The 17,090-nt window shown below is 41.8% G+C and overlaps 1 long non-coding RNA gene across 5 annotated transcripts; it reads left to right on the top strand.

The window, feature by feature from the left end:
• The first annotated feature begins 538 nt into the window (after nucleotides 1-538).
• Nucleotides 539-16,500, top strand: LOC136015492 (uncharacterized). Of its 5 annotated transcripts, XR_010613239.1 has the most exons (6): nucleotides 539-592; nucleotides 1,121-1,237; nucleotides 4,167-4,343; nucleotides 5,514-5,569; nucleotides 15,348-15,479; nucleotides 16,241-16,500. It is a non-coding gene; the product is annotated as an uncharacterized LOC136015492 (long non-coding RNA). The 5 variants fall into 5 exon arrangements; XR_010613237.1 differs by lacking the exons at nucleotides 15,348-15,479; nucleotides 16,241-16,500 and adding an exon at nucleotides 6,684-8,259; XR_010613235.1 differs by lacking the exons at nucleotides 15,348-15,479; nucleotides 16,241-16,500 and having other exon boundaries at nucleotides 5,514-8,259.
• Nucleotides 16,501-17,090: the final 590 nt, after the last annotated feature.

The raw sequence follows: 17,090 nt of genomic DNA, 5'->3' as shown, positions 1-17,090 counted from the left end.
GGAAAATCTTATGGAATAAACCTGGAAATAAAAAAAAAAGGAAAAGAAAAAAAGAAAGTTTGCTAGAAAAGCGTTCTGTGGAGAAGAAATACGTTCTCCTGAAAAACATCCTTTGCCTAAACTCAGCAACATGGAATTTTTTGTAAGAGTAGACCCAGCCCAAATTCCCCTTAAACCCTCCTTTAGCTCCAAGATCTGTTTTATAACACTTTGTTATTTCATTATCTCTTGAGTAGCTGATTTCAGTCCCAGATAGGGACTGGTCCTCATTCCTGAAGTATTGTCCTGGGTTCAGCTGTAACAGTCATTTTTTCTCCTTCTTAGTAGCTAGTGCAGTGCTATGTTTTCGTTTTTTGGCCTGGGAACAGTGCTGATAACGCTGATGTTTTCAGTTGCTGCTCAAATGTTTGGTCTGGCCAAGGACTTTCTGAGTCTCATGCTCTGCCAGGGAGGAGGGGAGGCCGGGAGGAAGCAGAGACAGGACACCTGACCCAAACTGACCAAAGAGGTATTCCATACCACAGCACGTCATGCCCAGGGAGGTAACTGGGAGTTACCCCGGAAAGGCTAGTGGACTGCAGGGTTGGACGAGGTATCTGTCGGTGCTCGGCTGGGGGGAGTGGGGCGAGTTATTGGTCGGCTGGTGTTGAGGTGTTGTATTCTTTCCTCTTGTTGTTTCCTTTATCATTATTATTATTGGTGGTAGCAGTAGTGGTTTGTGTTATACCTTAGTTACTAAACTGTTCTTATCTCAACCCGTGGGAGTTGCATTCTTTCCGATTCTCCTCTCCATCCCTCCAGGAGCAGGGGGAGGGCAAGAAGCGGGGGCAGGGGGCGGGAGTGAGTGAACGAGGTTTGTGGTTGGGTTTAAACCACGACAAGGATCCACTGATTACAGAGCAAATTAGCATTTATTTGGGGAATGTGACCAGGGAGTGTGACTTTAGTATATTTTCAATATGTTGTTTGGTTTTTTGTGTGTTTGGTTGTTTGGTATTTGTGTTTTAAAAAAACTGTGTGTTCAGCTGTAAGCAATTACAATAATTGCTTTAAGCAACTTGTATGTCAAGTTAACCACATACCAGCTTTTTGTTTTGTTCCTTTCCCTTCTCTGTTGTAGAACAGAAACTTACTGGAGGAGCCTTTGCTTGTATGAAAAGGAGCATGAGTTGTCTGCATCAAGTTGTAAAAAGGAAACTTTGTTTATTTTTTACAGAGATGGAAACTTTGTTTCCAGGTGAGATTCAGCTATTTGTTTATGATTGTGTTGATGCAGCATGACAACATTCATTCCCTTGTACAGATCCAGAAATGTCTGTACAAAGGAATGAACATATTTTAATGTCACCTGCAAGAGTGGGGAGCTGTCTTTAAGGTTCACATGTGCCTGCTTTCCTTCACAGAGGATAACTCACTTTGTGTTTTGTATATCTGCAAAGCTATTCAAATCAGCTAAATCTAAGTAGAGTTTAAACAGAGCTTGTCACTTTGAGAATATACCCGCTGGGAGAGATGAAAGATATGTAGACTCATGGGTGAGACCACTCCTACAGAATTCTTTCTTTTACTGGCTGTCATTAGAAGTAATAAGTAAAAAGTAGATGTCTTGTGATGAGGCTGTTATTACATGGAAGAACGAAAGTGTTATTTTTCTTCATGAATCATCTCTGAGAAGTTTTTAAGGTAGCATTATTTGAGGTGACTGTCGAGCTCACATTGCTGAATATTGTGTTATTCTCTGAATAAAGCGGAAAGACTTCAGATGGAACAGTCCACTTTGAACGTTTTGGAATGTTATGCTTGGTAGAAAAAAAGATAATTGTATTTTTTTTTTAATCAATTTTTTTATGCTTCCAAGTCTATAATTTATGATGTGCACCTCTGTCCAGTATAATTGACTTGAGGTGAGCACCAGATGTAATAACTGCTTCCTTTTGAGCAAGGAGGCCTCCAAGCATTTCCTGAGGCACTGGAGAGATCTGTGCTCAGGCAATTATTTCTTGATGCAGAAAGTCTTGCTGACTAGCAACTTGGATTAAATAAACTGTTTGAGGGGAAGAGGGGAGCCACAACATGGGAAAGATTCAAACAAAGGATTTTATGAAGGACCAACAAGTGAAGGTATTCCTGCTCTGCAGTGAGGAAGATGTCTCACAGACTTATTCCAGTCAAAGGCAGAATGCCTGAAGCTAATTTCTCAATTAGCGTATGAAGGCCATGGTTGTGACTTCTCAGTATTGCTTTAAAACTTCTTTTTCTTGCTGTCACCTGATGTGTGGAAATGACTGTAGTAGGATTAAGTTATATCATGAGTCTGAGTGGTGCCATTCTAGTTTTTTTTGTGGGATTTCTCATTCATACAATTGGTTTTGAGGGTTGAAGGTTTTTACTTCAGTAAGGATGAATTGTGTATTTCAATCTATAAAGTATCACGAGTTTATGTCAAAGTGAAAATCATCACATTTTTTCATCACTTTGGTCTGTATCAGCATGTTCCTTTTGCAAAGAACTTAAATTTCTCATTTCTCAGTAGCCCACATACTCTTTTGCTGTGACTGTGGTCCATACATGATTATGATGCCTTGATTGAGTCTGGCATATCTAGTCATGTCATGAATGCTGCTGATGGTAACAGCAGAGGTTGTAGTGTATGAGTTACTCTGTGTGCAAATTGCTGAGCCACTACCTGCTAGAGGAGTTTAGTGTGGTGACTGATGCCTGTTGCATCCTGTTCACCTTGGAGATTCTCTCTCCTACCAGTTTACCTGCCACTGTGTCCTAATCTCTTCTAAAGAGGCTTTTCTTTGGTAATGCCCACGAGATACAAAGTACTTCCAAAGAAAGTAGGAACTTCTGAATTTTTTTTTCCCCAGTTTATATTCTTTCCAGCATTTTCTAAGCTGGAGAATCTGTACTACAAAGTTATCTTTATACTCTTTACCACAGGCTGACCTAATAATTTCTTTTTTTCTGACTAGGTGACAACTGTTTACTTCCATGCATTCAGGTCAGGTCCAGCTCAAGATACTAAACTGCTACAGTATTAAATCTGCAAAGCTGGAAATACCACAAGTTTTCCAAGACAGAATCTGTCCTACCCCTCCCTGCCCACTGAGTCTTTGTTCATTGCGTGGCAGCTTTTTGTGCATTGTAGTTCTGTCTGCTTTCATCATTCAATATTGTTACTGCAGTATAAGTTATGGTGGATTGATTTCTGGTGGGAGTAGTCAATATTTACAGGATCGCTCATCCTGTAGGCTTTTAGTTGTATAACTGAACCAAATGGGAATAATCCTCTTGTGTTTTAGCTGGCTGAACATACAGGTGTTCATGTCTTAGGTAAAACAACAGCGGGAGATGACCTAACCTCCAGAAAGAAGATGAAATAGCAGAGTAGGTTTTGATAAGAGTTTTTAAAAAACTATAGCAAAAGTTTTCTAAGCCCCTAAGAAGTCCAGAGTCTCAAAAAAAATGATCTGATTTGAACACTTAATCTTTTTGTCAGTTCAAAGCAGGGATGGTTATACGGGATTACATGTAGCTTTTCTTCTACTGGTATTTATCCAAAATACTAAGTCCCAGACAGTAGCTTAGTATCAAGAACTGCATCTAGTTAGTTAAAGGCATAGGCAGTCAGCAAATACCTTTTGGTATTTTTCTAATAACCAGGAAATCATTTTCTGTAAACACTAATCCACTCTTCACATGGCAAGAAAAATAGATTTTTGTATAATAGTGCTACTTAGCAGCGGTCATTATAAAAGTATTGAATGGCAATCACAAACTTCTGTTGAGTGCCATACCTTATTCCTCTTGCTGTTGATGGCTAGTGGAGACTAATCTATTCTCAGGCATAATATTAGACTAAAGTATTTTTTTCAGGAACATAGTGAAAAAGAGGATACATTAAGTAGCAGGAATGGAGAAAATAATCCACTAGTAATCACACACTGAATAGTCTCTAGAGATCAATTATGCCTCCTCAATTGCAAGTTTATCTCCAAATCTTTAATTACAAAGGATTTTCATCTTGTCTACTTCATATTGTATACTGTGTAAAATCCACTTCATGTGAAGGATAAAGCCGTACTGAAAACTTGAAAATTATTGGAAATGCATTCTCCTTCTCTTTGATGAAATTGGGTTTTTTTTTTTTGATTTTCTAGATGGTTTAAACAGAGATGGGTGCCAAATCTAACTAGAAGAAGCAGCCTTGAAAAGGAGAACACTGGGAGAAAAACCTCAGTATTTCTTCTACATATTATTTGTAGGTAACTTACCACCATTCATACCTCCCACGTATTTCCATGAGACAAGTACCTCTCAAGGTCTCTCTTCCAGAGGTAAGTTAAAAATGTATTGGAGACTCTATTTCAAAGCGAAGTCAAACAGAAGGTGTTGAAAAATGCCCATTGTGAAATTTCTCCAAGTTGACTACTTGATGCAATTAAAGAAGTTGGCCTAGTAGTTAGATTTGTAGCACTTTTTAATATATTGTTGTTACTTATAGCACTTCTGAGGAACTGGCAAGTGGTCTAGTGGTAGACAAGCTGAAGAGCATAGAGGTCAAGCTGCTTTGGGTGAGATCCAGGATGCAGAAATACCTAGAATTGTTGTTTACCTTACTCATAGGCCCCCAGCTCTAGGGATTGATCCAGTTATCTTTGAGTAAGAGCCTCAGTTTCCCATAAAATCTGCCACAAAATTAGTGCATAAGAAAGAGTAGTGACAGCCTACCATCGGTGCTGGTAGTGGAGGGTGACAAGCCTGCCTGTGAGGAGGCAGCCTGCAGGATGCCAAGCGTTCAACAGCAGGGTGCACAGCTTCTTTCCGTGTCATGCTCCTCCACCATATCTCCCTTCCAGCAGGGACTCCCAGGCAGTGAACTGGGCAGTGGTTTGGCAGACACGGTTTCTCATCCTGCTCTCTCCCATCCTCTCTGCTTGTATCTGCATAGCTAACAGGAGTCAGGGACTGGCTAGTGGCATCCCTGCCCTGTGCCCTGTCCTTTAGCACTCATGAAACTGTGTCCTTGGTGGACTGTTGCTCAGAAAAGAGTTTAACACAGAAGTACTAGTGACTGGGAAGTGGAGGGGAGAGCACTGGGTCAGAGAGGACTGTTGAAAACATCAGGGCTACTGAGGCACCCGTTGGTCTGAGCTGTGTATTCCCTGCCAAACCTCTGATGTGGGACTTGAAGAGGGCTTGTGACCTACTAATCTCCCTGTGCAGAAGGTGGGAGGAGCAGGTAGGTGAAATGTGTACTGTCCTCACCCCTTCTCAGACTCACTCCCTTGGGAGGGTTGACAAACCATATTATTCTGGCCATTCAACAGCTGATACTAAAGCTATGATCATAAAATAATAAAGATATGCAAAAAGCTTTTAAGATAGTGGTACATCTTTATATAATCAAGTCTGTGTTTATAACCTGGCTTTGCACAAAGTTTAACTTCCAGTTGTTCTTATTCCCTGTTTCAGCTCAGGCTCTGTTATATATATATGCCTTTCAGGTGGTGTTCAGGAAGATTTTTCCTGAAAGTATGAAGAAACAGTTAAAGCTGATCAGGTGAGGTAAGAGTTGGAACCCAAGCCATGCTTCGCATTGCTAAATCTCCCAAGGCTCCTTTGTTCTAGTATTTGAGGTTTATAGAAAATAACTGCCTGGTTTCTCTCTTATGCCTGTAAATGATTATATGCCTCACATTTCTAACCCTTGCTTATACTGCCAGTAACAGTAATACAGCCTCCATGTGGTAACCCAGTTGCTCACATCCATATATTCTTTAATCTTTGTCCAAATCCCCATTTCTGCCAAAGAATGCATCAGACACCAAGATAAGACTAGAGGAAATATAACCCTTGCCCCAAATAACCTGTAATATACTGTAATGTTTTATTACAAGAACTGTACTTTGCACAGTTGTGTAAAAAAGCAACCACGTGCCTGCCAAACCTGCAGCGCTCCCACGCTCCGTCGCATTGACATCAGGATTCCCAGGTTTTGCCCATGGAATTAGCTGCTGCCATCTAGTTCTTTCCAAAACTAGGGTCATAGAGTAGCAGTGCCAGAGCAGTGCTGCAACCATGCATGGTGCAAAGGGGCAGAGAAGGCTGCAAGGTTTGTTCAGTGCAGGCTGTTCTAGTTGTATAGCAGCAGAGCTAGAAAGGAAGAACAACAGATATAGCCAAAAGACTGTATTTGAAATAATTCAGTTTAATGCTACTTATTTTCTTAATGGGCTTTGATACAGGAATTATGGTACCTCCCTTTCAGTGGATGCATGTGTGCAGTTTTTGGTCATATGGCTATGTCAGACCTTTGTTCATCTCCAGTTCCAGCAATCTGCTCTAATCTTCCTTTTCATAAGAGCTGTATACTTCTGTGGCACTCCACCAAGGAAAAGGCTTTAACTAAATCATGAAGCAATTGTTCAAAATCCTAAGTAGAAACCTGTTTATTTCTATATGTAGCTGAAGATTAAATTTGTTAATAAGCCTAAGCATGTTCAAGGCATCTCAAGAGTAAACCACAGTATTACCTAGCTCAGCAAATACTAACAAAGCTGAAATGCCAATCTGCAAATAGACCAACTGTATAAAAAATTGAGAACATTTGCCTCCCATTTAGTAGTTCAGCCACTCAAATAATTTTATGTACAACTTGTACCTTTCTTTGGCAGCTCGTATTCCTGGATAGAGCTGCAGGTCCTGAAGAATGGGTGTAATAGGAGCTCAATAGCTCTGCTTTCTCCCTGTGAGAAAACGTGTTGTGTGAGGGAGCAGCTTTACTGGCTGCTGTCTCACCACTGCTCCCATACTCTGCATAAACACTGCTGTCGGAAGCTGCCATGGACCATGGGCTGCATGGTCTTTGGTGGTGTTACCATACTTGTTTCTGGGACTGTGTTGTAGAGAGCAAGACACAGTCCTAAATGAAAAAGGAAGTCGTGTGGAAGTGAGGGCCAGGGTCTTGAAGACAAAGATGCTATAACTATAAAGACATGCACAGCTCTGCAGGGATAGCTCAGTCCTTTGGAAACTCAGTAGGTGGCCTCTAAACACATTTAATATCTGGTTTACAAGACAGTTTTCTTTTAGAGTTCTTTATGTTCACCATATATCACTTCATTGCTCAATCCTCTGAACTGGGCTATATAATTACTGACAGGCTGCGGATGGCTGTTAAGACAAGTCTACAGAGCACATAACAACAAATTAAAATGTCTGCAGTGAAGCTGCCACAGGTGGAGTTACACGTTTGGGCTTGAGATTGTCTTAACAGCTTATTTCCACATAAAGAAGTTTTGTGCCCTTCTCCCTGTTCTCCTCCTGTCTTGGCCCTCCTCCCCTCACATGCACTGACTTGTGTTTTCTGACCCCACACCAAGTCAATTCAGTTTATTGGAATCAAGAAGATATTAAATTGGAAAAAAGGTGAATCGTTTGTCATGTCATATGGAGTTGACTCAAAGTATGAACATACTGAAGAGCACCAAAGCTAATGCAAAGGCTGGGGTAGGATTGTGTGACCAGGTCTGTGTCTAAGGAAAGGAAGTGAAGGAAGAAGAAACAAGATCTTTATAGCAGTGGAAAGCTGGTTAATCCATTTTGTGGTAAAGTGCCACTACCCTTGAATAACAAATGACTAAGTTCTTTTTATGCACAGTCCACCTTCAGCACCATCCTGCATATACATATTATTTTTATTTGTCATTATGGGTTTGTCTTTCACAGAATGGGTATAAGTGGATAAAGCTGGGACTGCAATATGACAGATTAGCCAGTGAGATAGCAGCAACAAGCCTTTGCTCTAAGGAAGATGGTCAATAAAATCTGCATATTTTGTAAGCTTATCTCTCAGCTCCCTTCAAGAGATAACTGCAGTCTCCCATCTCCATAGGACCTAGGTAGGCTCTCTTTCTCTCTTTTTTGTTTGTTTGTTTAGCTGGGCTTTTTGCTATCATATATTCTGGAAACAGATCAGCTTTTCATCTTCCTCTCAAAAATCTGTAGAGAATCTATGAAGGTAGACAGCAAATAAATAAATGGTAATGAAATGTACTGCTCATAAAAGATTTAACGTAGTCGGATAAAAAGGAGGAAAAAATAGGATTGGCAGCAACTAGTAATCACTCTGGTGTTTCAGAGTTTTTGCAGATTAACTCAAGACATTTTCTGTTGTTGTTGAAGTCAAAGACAATATTTCCATTGGCTGCGGTTGGAGCAGTTTTGAACAGTTGTGTTTTTCAATCTAAAATAATAAAGTATGGTATTATTTTAAAACTGAGTCAGTTATCTGATGTGTGGATTCATCGTTCGTTTTAGCACTCATCTGACTGTTTGCTCATTCTTCTGCTGAGGTTAGTTTAAAACAAAAGGCACCTCCCAAGATATCCTCCCTTGAAAGTTAATCTGTAGCTTGCTTTTCCATGTTTGAAGCTCTGTGGGAAGTGCAGCTTTAGCCCCATTAAAAACAAACCACAGCCAGAACAACCCAGGTTCCTCATGCAACAGCGTCTTGGGGTGAATGCCGCAATGACTCACTGTTGCCTTTGGCACCCTGCTTTGGCTGGGCAGGTGCAGCTGGCAGGTATGTCGGAGGATTGGGTGCATGGCAGCAAACCAGCGATGCATGCCAGAACACTGACAACATCAGTTGTCAGGGAGACGGCTGATGCCTGGACATAAGCTACAGAGAGTAGCAAACACATCTACAAAGTGCTGCAGATATAGCATAGGACCTATTGGGCCCACATGCCCTCTGTGTTGGTGGCTGGAGGCTGAGCAGGGTATCCTAAAGTACTCAAAAGGGCATCTACATATGGAAACCTGCATTTTCCTTGAAGATCCCCTGGAGCTGGTATGTTAAGAAGTCAAGGGGTAAAAGCACTAACTCATACAGAGAGCATACTTACTAGTTTTCATGAACAGTTTCCCATCTGAAACCTTTAAATGGATTATGGGTTTCCACTTCAGTTTTTTTTTTTAAGAAACAGGCTATTTGTGCTGGTTTTTTTTCCATTGGCATATTGTATTAGACCTCTTGGCAGTCTGAAGGTGGAGGCTCCCATGGTGCAGTTGTCACTGCCTTAGAGGCAGCTCTAATCCCAGTGCTCCTGGTGCCACAAATGCTTTCCAGTGTTGTCTCCTGGGAAACAAGAGGGATGGATTTGCTTTATTCTGTGAGTGTTGGTCAGTCTGTCCACTTTGAGGATCCTTTGAAGAGAGGAGTCCATTCTTCTGTGTGTGTGCATGTAGGCATTGGATATAGTAGTCAGTTCTGGGAGAGGTGAGAAGGAATTCCAGGTTTTCCAACTACACATTTCCCTATGATATTTTCAAGTATTTTGTAAGGTTCTGTACTGTGCCAATGTATCTGTCAGTCAGTCAGCCTGAGGACATTGGTGTAACTGTGCAGCAAGAGTAAAAGATATATATTTTCTGGAGTTAGGCTGAAACATACTGCCTTCTGAAAGGTCCCTGTTGTTTGCTGCAGAATGTGGTGAGCTCTTGGGGTCGAGTGGGGAACTGTCAAGGAGAGTAGGAGTAGTGCCATAGTGAATGCAGCTGGACATGGCTGTGTCACACAAGCTGCGGGACACAAGACCTGAAAACTAGGTTTTCACAGCTTGCTTGGTCTGCATGTTTTAGTTCCCTATCTTAGACTACTGAGTCTTAGCGCTCAGCTACAGTTGAGCTGAACTTTCAGGATAATGACATAAAATAATACTTTTAAAATTTTCTATTCAGAGCTGTACTGGGAACAACTTCAGTAAGCAAAAGAGGGTGCAGAAGGACAGTGCTAATAAAAATCCTGCTTAGATTTCCATTAAGAAATCTCAGCTGTTGTGTATTGAATGAAGCAGGGATCTCTTGAAAGGAGCATGATGCAGTTGTATCATTAAAAAAGTGTATCATAATACATACAAAACAAGATGCTGCATCAAAGGCAAGCTTAATTCTGGCTTTTTGTGACATTAGAGGGACTAACTGTGCAAAACCAGAGTTCTTTCAGTACAAGCTCATTTTAACTGGGAGTGTGTGTGTGAATAACCTCCTAGGTTTACACAAGAGAAGATGAAAATGCAGACCTCCTATGTCTACACCATGCATGTTGACATTTACGCATTCATCAGCAAGTTAAGATGTTTTTGATTCACAACACTGACCTCTCCCCTTTGAACTTGTGCACTAAGAGATAGGCTGTCCTCCCCAGCGAGTCAGTCCCAAAAGGATGCTAGGACAAGTGTATTCCCACTGCCTTTCATAGATGATATACTGATGAAAAAACCTATTTATTCCTACCTCCAGAAAAGGAGGTTCATCTCAAGATGAACCGAACACAACACTGTCCAGCTATTTGCTTTTCATCATTTGTAGTGTGTATCTTCTGCTGGTCTGTTGGCTCCTTGGCTGATCCTTGCCTTGGAGCCTTGGATGCTGCATGGGGATGACACATCTGTCAGACCCCCCTGATTTCAGAAACCCTCTCCACAGACTGGAATAGCAGGATCTTCTGGGCACTTCCAACTTATATTTGTTGCGTGCTTGGAAGTTGAGGAGTTTCTCATATACTGCAACTCCACCTCTCCAAATGGGAAGTTCTCCATCAAATTCATAGGTACCAAAGAGCTTTCTGAAGGATCAACTATGGTTTTGTTAACCTAGAAAACATGGCATGTTTCCCACACATTCACATTCTCAACAGCGACTGAACCCCCCAGAAAGAAGGTGTATTTCATGTCTTGTCTTATTCTCAGCAAAGGCAACCATTTTTGTCAACATTTTGTAATGACGGGCACTCTTAGTGATACCAAGGGTGAAAACTTCAGCTGTATGAAAGTTTTGCATAGTCAAATGAGCACCTGCAGATGGGAACTCCTGGACACTGCTTCCTCTAAATGTGGTTGTCAGTTCTGTGTACAGTACCAGTTAGAAAACACTAAACAGAACTCAGAAATTGTTGGTTTCTGTCCTGATTTTATCATTGAAATGTTCCTTAAGGTATATCACTTCATTTTCTTCACTGTAAACTACAGATAATAGCTGCTATTCAATAGCATATTACACTTGTATTTGTAAAGGAAGCAAGTTTATGCATCTCAGATTTTAGTAACCTGCCCCACTTCCATACTGATTTCTCCAAGTCCCATAGAGCCAATCAGTAGTAGAATCTGAAATAGAATTAAAACTGAGAGAGGAATCAGAAGACAGAAACTGCCCTAGTTGATGGAGATGTGTTTGTTTGACTGCACTAAGGATGCAGTCTATTTAAAATATTCTCAATCCTTTTGAAATACTAAGAGTTCTACAAGAAGAAACTGCAACTTTGAAATGGGACATTTTTATTTGTGCCAAATCGGGTAATTGCCAAAAATCAACAGAAATATGCAGTTGTTTTCTGGCGAGCACTGACCAAATAGAGGAGCTCTCCTGAATCAAGCTGTGCTTTAATTACTGACCCATGAGAAGGAGCTTTGCTTCTGAAAGTTTTAACACCACTTTTCATAGCAATCCCATAAGCTGCTCTCTTTTAGTAAAGACTACTGACCATGCTCCCTGTTACTTCTGGCAACCTGACTAATGCTTCCATCTCAGACCACTTGGAGTTGAAAACAAAACTCTGGATGCATTCCTTTGTGGTAGTTGTTTGGACATACTATGTTTATATATAAGCAATATGATGTGTTCATCATAGTAAGCTACATCACTACGTGGTAGCTGTGCTGTGAAAATCAGGTCTCCATAGTAGTCAGAGGCCCAAAATGATGCCATTTGGAATTGCCTAAAGGGATCAAATCTTCTTTATGGAAACAAATGAGCAGACCCTTTTTACCAGTTCTTTTTGGTTTTCTACTGATGTATCACCAAATGATACCAGAAATATATGGACTTCTTTTGGGAGGAAATAGATCCATTTCTTATCTTTGTAAAACTTTGGCTGGTTTCCATCATTGAGCAATGCCATTTTATTTCTCTGAGCTACTAATAATGATTAGTGACTCAGCATCTGTAGTGTGTGATTCAATATCAGGTGAAAAGTTTGAACAGCATCCCAACATTTCATCCTGTGTTGATGTATTATCTTCAGGAGAGTCCAAAGAACAGCCTTCTGCAATACAAATAAATTAATACCTTTAGCCTTAATAATTTTTAAGCTCTCTGCTCATTTGGATTGATAGATAAAATTTGCCACTTTCTTTGCCACTTTCCTACCCAAGAGTGGTAGGAAACAATCTAAAACAGAAAAAAAGCATAATTGTGACAACTGATATTTTCTCTTCTGGCTGGTGAGTTGGTTTAGTTTAATCCTCTACACTATGAATTATTTCCTAAAGTTTCAAGTGGAAAATGCAGGTTTAAACAGGATCTTGGTACTTCCAGGAGTATAGCTTGCACGATAATTGTAGGAGAAAAAATGGCTGAGGAAATTGAACTCAGGTGTCTTTCTTTTAGTAGCCTGTCCCTCTGTGGGAAGAAGGGGTGGCAGCAGCTTTCGAAGTGCATGCAGAGAGATCAGTGTAGCAGGATCTTGAGTTCCCCAGCACAGGGCCAGGCTGGCCTGGGAGCCTTCTCAGGGAGAGAGCAGCTTCTCTGGGTCTCTCCTGCCCGTGTCAATGAGAAGCACACATGGAGGTGGCCTTTACATGTGTAATGGTAAGACACAACCCAAATTTACTAATTCATTTTGCAGGGGGGAAATGAGACTCTGTCAAGTTGCTTAGTCACTACCAATTTGAGGCATATTTAAAATACTGGAGCAAAAAGCTCTGTATGGTGTTATGCATGTAATAATAATCTTCTAAACAAATCAGGATAACTTAAATATGAAAACATAATTTGTTTGTAACATGATTCCAGATTTGCTGAATCTAGTCCCTGGTCTCAGGCTATGCTGTGTCTCATCTCTTCTATAATGTGAAAGGTCCCCATAGTTTCTGTCCAGTCATCCTCTGTTGGCCCTGTTTCACCTGAGCAAACCTGCTAGCAAACCAGTAACTTTGTGTTTACATGATACACTGAGTATGGGACGCCTGGAGCCACGTGGCGCTGGGACAGACCGTTGTTACCTAACTCTGCTGTGCTGTCAACAGAAGAAAGCTGACAGTCTCACAAGGCTAACAGGAAACAGTACCAAAGACATTGGAGAAAGTTAGTTTTATTAAACTGCATGTCTTTCTAACACAGTATAACGCATGCACATTCATTGTTTTACATTTTGTTTCAGTTTAAACTTCTTGGAATCCTTAATCTCAACTGCCACAAAATTGGCAGTTTTCTGCAACTCTGAGTGGACCCAGCAACTTGAACTGGATTTCTGTGGGCCAGTTCCTGGGGATTTAGAAGCTGCTCCTTTGGCAGTGTGATGCTGGAGAGTCACTGAAGGTTTTCCTCTCCTGTTCATCCCTCCATGAGCAGAAACCCTGGCCTCTGCCTGCCTGTCCCACCATAGAACAGCCCATGTGCACTGGGGCCTGCCAGGCAGCTACTTTGTTCAGCCTTTCAGACAACGAGTGGCTTTTCTGAAGCAGATCCTTTCAGGGTCTCCTCTCCTGGCATTTTCAGCTTGCATTCCAGTTCAAAACAGCCGCTGCTATTTGCAAACTGTGACTTGTGAGGCCCAGTTACAGAAGCAGTCATGTGCCCTCCACATTCATAGAGAAAAGGCTGCAAAGGACTGCTCTGATAGGGCTGAGAAGTTGGTTCACAGCTAGGAATTAAATGTTTAAGCTGACATTAGCCAGAGTCAGCGCTAAAAGATTTAGCTCTCCCCCACCTCAGCAGCTCATTCCTACCCTCTCAAGGCCTTGAGTTTGTACAAGCCTCGTCTGAATGGCAAAGGAAATGATCCAGCTGAGCTCTCAGCCAACAGGAACAAAACCAGAAGCTGTTATCTGGCTTGGGGTTGTGATACAGTTTTGGATCCCACCACGTGGACGAATGTGCCTATGGAGGCAGAGCTGGAGGGAAGGGAGAGAGCTACTTTGGGGGGGACCATGAAGAAAGACGGAAGGTTTCTTGTGCTGGCTCTGGGGGCTTGTGCTTCCTCACAGGGTGGGGTTATGTGAAGTGGCTGTTACCTGTGTTTAGTGACACCCAGCTCCACCAGAACTTCATGATCATCTCTTGTGGGGATGGCCCACACAGGAGCTCAGAGCCCCACCGCGCAGCGCGCTGCGGCAGGGTGCAGCACTGGAGCAGCAGCACGGTGCCCCTGAGCAAGAGCCCTCAGAGGGGACTTCCCAGGCAGTCACCAAACCTGAGGAGGTGGGCATGAGGCAACCTGGGCTGAGGATGAGAAAAGGTGTGTAGGAGGCACTGGAAGTGCCCTCGCCCCAGTTGTCCTGGGATTGCACTCACGAGGTAAGTGGTGAGCATTTACTGTACGTGGTGTGTTTCAGGGCGCTTTTTCACAATGAAATTGCACAAAACAGTTTTTTTTTTGTGTGTGTTGAGAAACCAGTTCAGAGTTGTGGAGCACTTCTGAATCTACACAGTAGCACATGGTGGGGATTTTGCAGCCTAGCTTCAGGCTTGGAGAAACAGAGGCATGTGGAAACTCGGGCTGTCCTCAAAAGGGGGCATGCAAGAGAATGTTTCAAAGTCCCTGATGAGTCAATAACTGTTTCTTCTGATTTCCAACGCAGAACAGCTAAATATTCTCATCTTGTCAGAACCCATACATTTTTTGTGTGCATTTTCTATCATCCTTCCTTCATCACCTTCCTTCTTTATGACTGGAAAAAATACATGTTAATTCCTCAAAAAGCTTGCAAATGAAAAAAGGTAACTAACTTCACCTTTGCAGAACAGGTCAACTTGTTGGTACTTGCTGTCAAACAATGTGTGGTGGTTTTAGCTGCTGGGAAGACGGTGGTGACATCAGCACTGGGCTGCCTGGCTGTAACCACTCACACGCATACAGGGGCTGTTGAGCAGATGGAGAGAGCTCAGAAAGTGGAAGAGAATGGCTTGAAGACTGAAAAACCTGGTATATAGAAGCTCTTATTTTTGTTTGGTTTTAAGCTGTTAAAGGGATAAATGTAATTTACTGTATTTTTTTTTTCCAAAGAAAAATGGTTTCCATTTGAGTTTTGCTGTCTTTTTATGTATATTCTCTGTTTTAGTGAACAGCTGTGGATTTCATGTAGGAACTATTCGGTGCTTCTTTATGAAGTTTATTAGGTGGGAGATCAGACCTTAGATATCAGCCATAAAATCTAGAACAGACTGGGTCATACAACAAATAAATTATTCACTGAATATAGCACCTTCCTCTGTGCAAATATGCATAGATATATTTTTATTTTCTCACTTTTCCCCAATACTTTTTGGTTTTTCAGCCCAGCACCCAGACAAAGGAAGGCTTCAGTGATCACCATATCCATCCGTCTGTTCCACTCTAATAACTTTTAAACCAACTGCCACACTTCAACATCATGCAGTACTGTGACATGCAGCTCAAAGGCATTAGGGTAGGATTCATTTCACCTAAGTTTAGACTTCTATGGTATCAGTGTCTTCATCTGCGATAGTCACCTTAGGTTGTCCTTACAGTTAGTGGAGACCAGTTGGCGCTTTTAACCAGAATTCAAGTGACCTGATTTAGATGACTATTTTGGGATGGGATGACTCAGGGACTAAGAGTGCCTTTCTTTCTTCACTGCTTAGTTAGGATGATCGGCTGAAGTGAAGAACAGTGGAATAGTGGAATTTTTCATGTGACTTCCAAAGGCCGGCTCTGTATCAGAAAAGAAATGTAATCAGTCAAAAGCTGAAGTGTGTGCTCACCAGCAGTGGTGGGCCAGTCAGTGTGGGTATCGGGCTGCCAGCCAGCACATGCCCCTTGTTGGGAAGCACAGGGAGTTCACATTGCCTTTCACCTAGCTGGTATGTAGAGGATGTGAGAAGATGAGTGTTCTGCTGGAATGAGGAGAAAGTCATACAGAGCTCTGGGTCAGGAGAGCTGCCAGCATTATTGTGTTGGGTGGGTAAGAAAATGAGACACTAGCTCAAAATAAACAAGCCTTCACTGGATTTACTGCTCAGAGAATTAATTGCTTATTCCCATGAACACAAGACAACTCTGCATGCTGTTACTGCTCAGATAAAACAACTTCTAAAGTAACCCTTTTGGCATTTGGAGGTCAAGCCCTATCTCTGATCAGTTTATGATGCAGATTTCCATTTCCAACTCGGTAATTTTCAAACAAGCACTTGTGGTGTTTTTCTCCAGAGCCACTCTCTGTTCTCTGAAGTCATTATAAACATCTCAAAACAACCTCCTCCTTTTTCCTGAGAGCCCTCTGACCTCCTAAAGCTCGGATGATGGGTGAGCAGCTGCTCTGCTGAGACTTCTGCCTAGGATGGATTGACTCTGTGTCCTGCTGCTTTCCACCTGATGGCTCCCAGTCCAAGTTCTTTGGTTCAGAGCATTTCTTTGTTGTGCACAGTAAACCTGAGTCTGTAAAATTTATGGTAATGCAAGTAAATAAAAGAGAATACGTTACTGGTTCTGTCCTGAACGTGTGAATGGTGGTATTCATTTTAAAATGAAGGGTCTGGGAGTTGTTATGACAATATCTCTAATATATACTCCCCACTAGAAGGTTGCCTAGTTAAGCTCAGTCACTTGGTTGTTTGTGGAAGGAGACTGAGAAGCAGGACGTAGCTGTACCTGCAGGAGGGGCAGCCACATACAACAATAGCAGGAGGATACAAAGACCCAGAAAGGGCCATGTGTTCTGCTGATTCCTGCGATATCATTGCATGAAAAGTCATCATCACCTTAATAACTGTGGTAACACTTTGTGCTTTGTCATGGTGACTCTCAGTGTTTCATAAGGTAGGGCATTATTCAAGACTGGCCTTAGTGAAAATGCGGTTACTCCCACAAGCATGTTCTCATCTTAGGATCACTTGTTAATGCATATTTATTTAGCAATTTACTTTCTGGGAACAATTCCATTCGTGTTCACTTTTTCATTATCAGCAAAGCGTAACTCATTGCCCTGTTTTTCAGAAGGCACAACTGAGATAACCAGTGAGCTAGTTGCTTGCTCAAAGCCGTGGAGTGGGGCAGTGAC

The sequence above is a fragment of the Lathamus discolor genome, chromosome 5 (assembly GCF_037157495.1).
Source record: "Lathamus discolor isolate bLatDis1 chromosome 5, bLatDis1.hap1, whole genome shotgun sequence".
NCBI lineage: Eukaryota > Metazoa > Chordata > Aves > Psittaciformes > Psittacidae > Lathamus > Lathamus discolor.
This window is presented reverse-complemented; position numbering and strand designations above follow the sequence as displayed.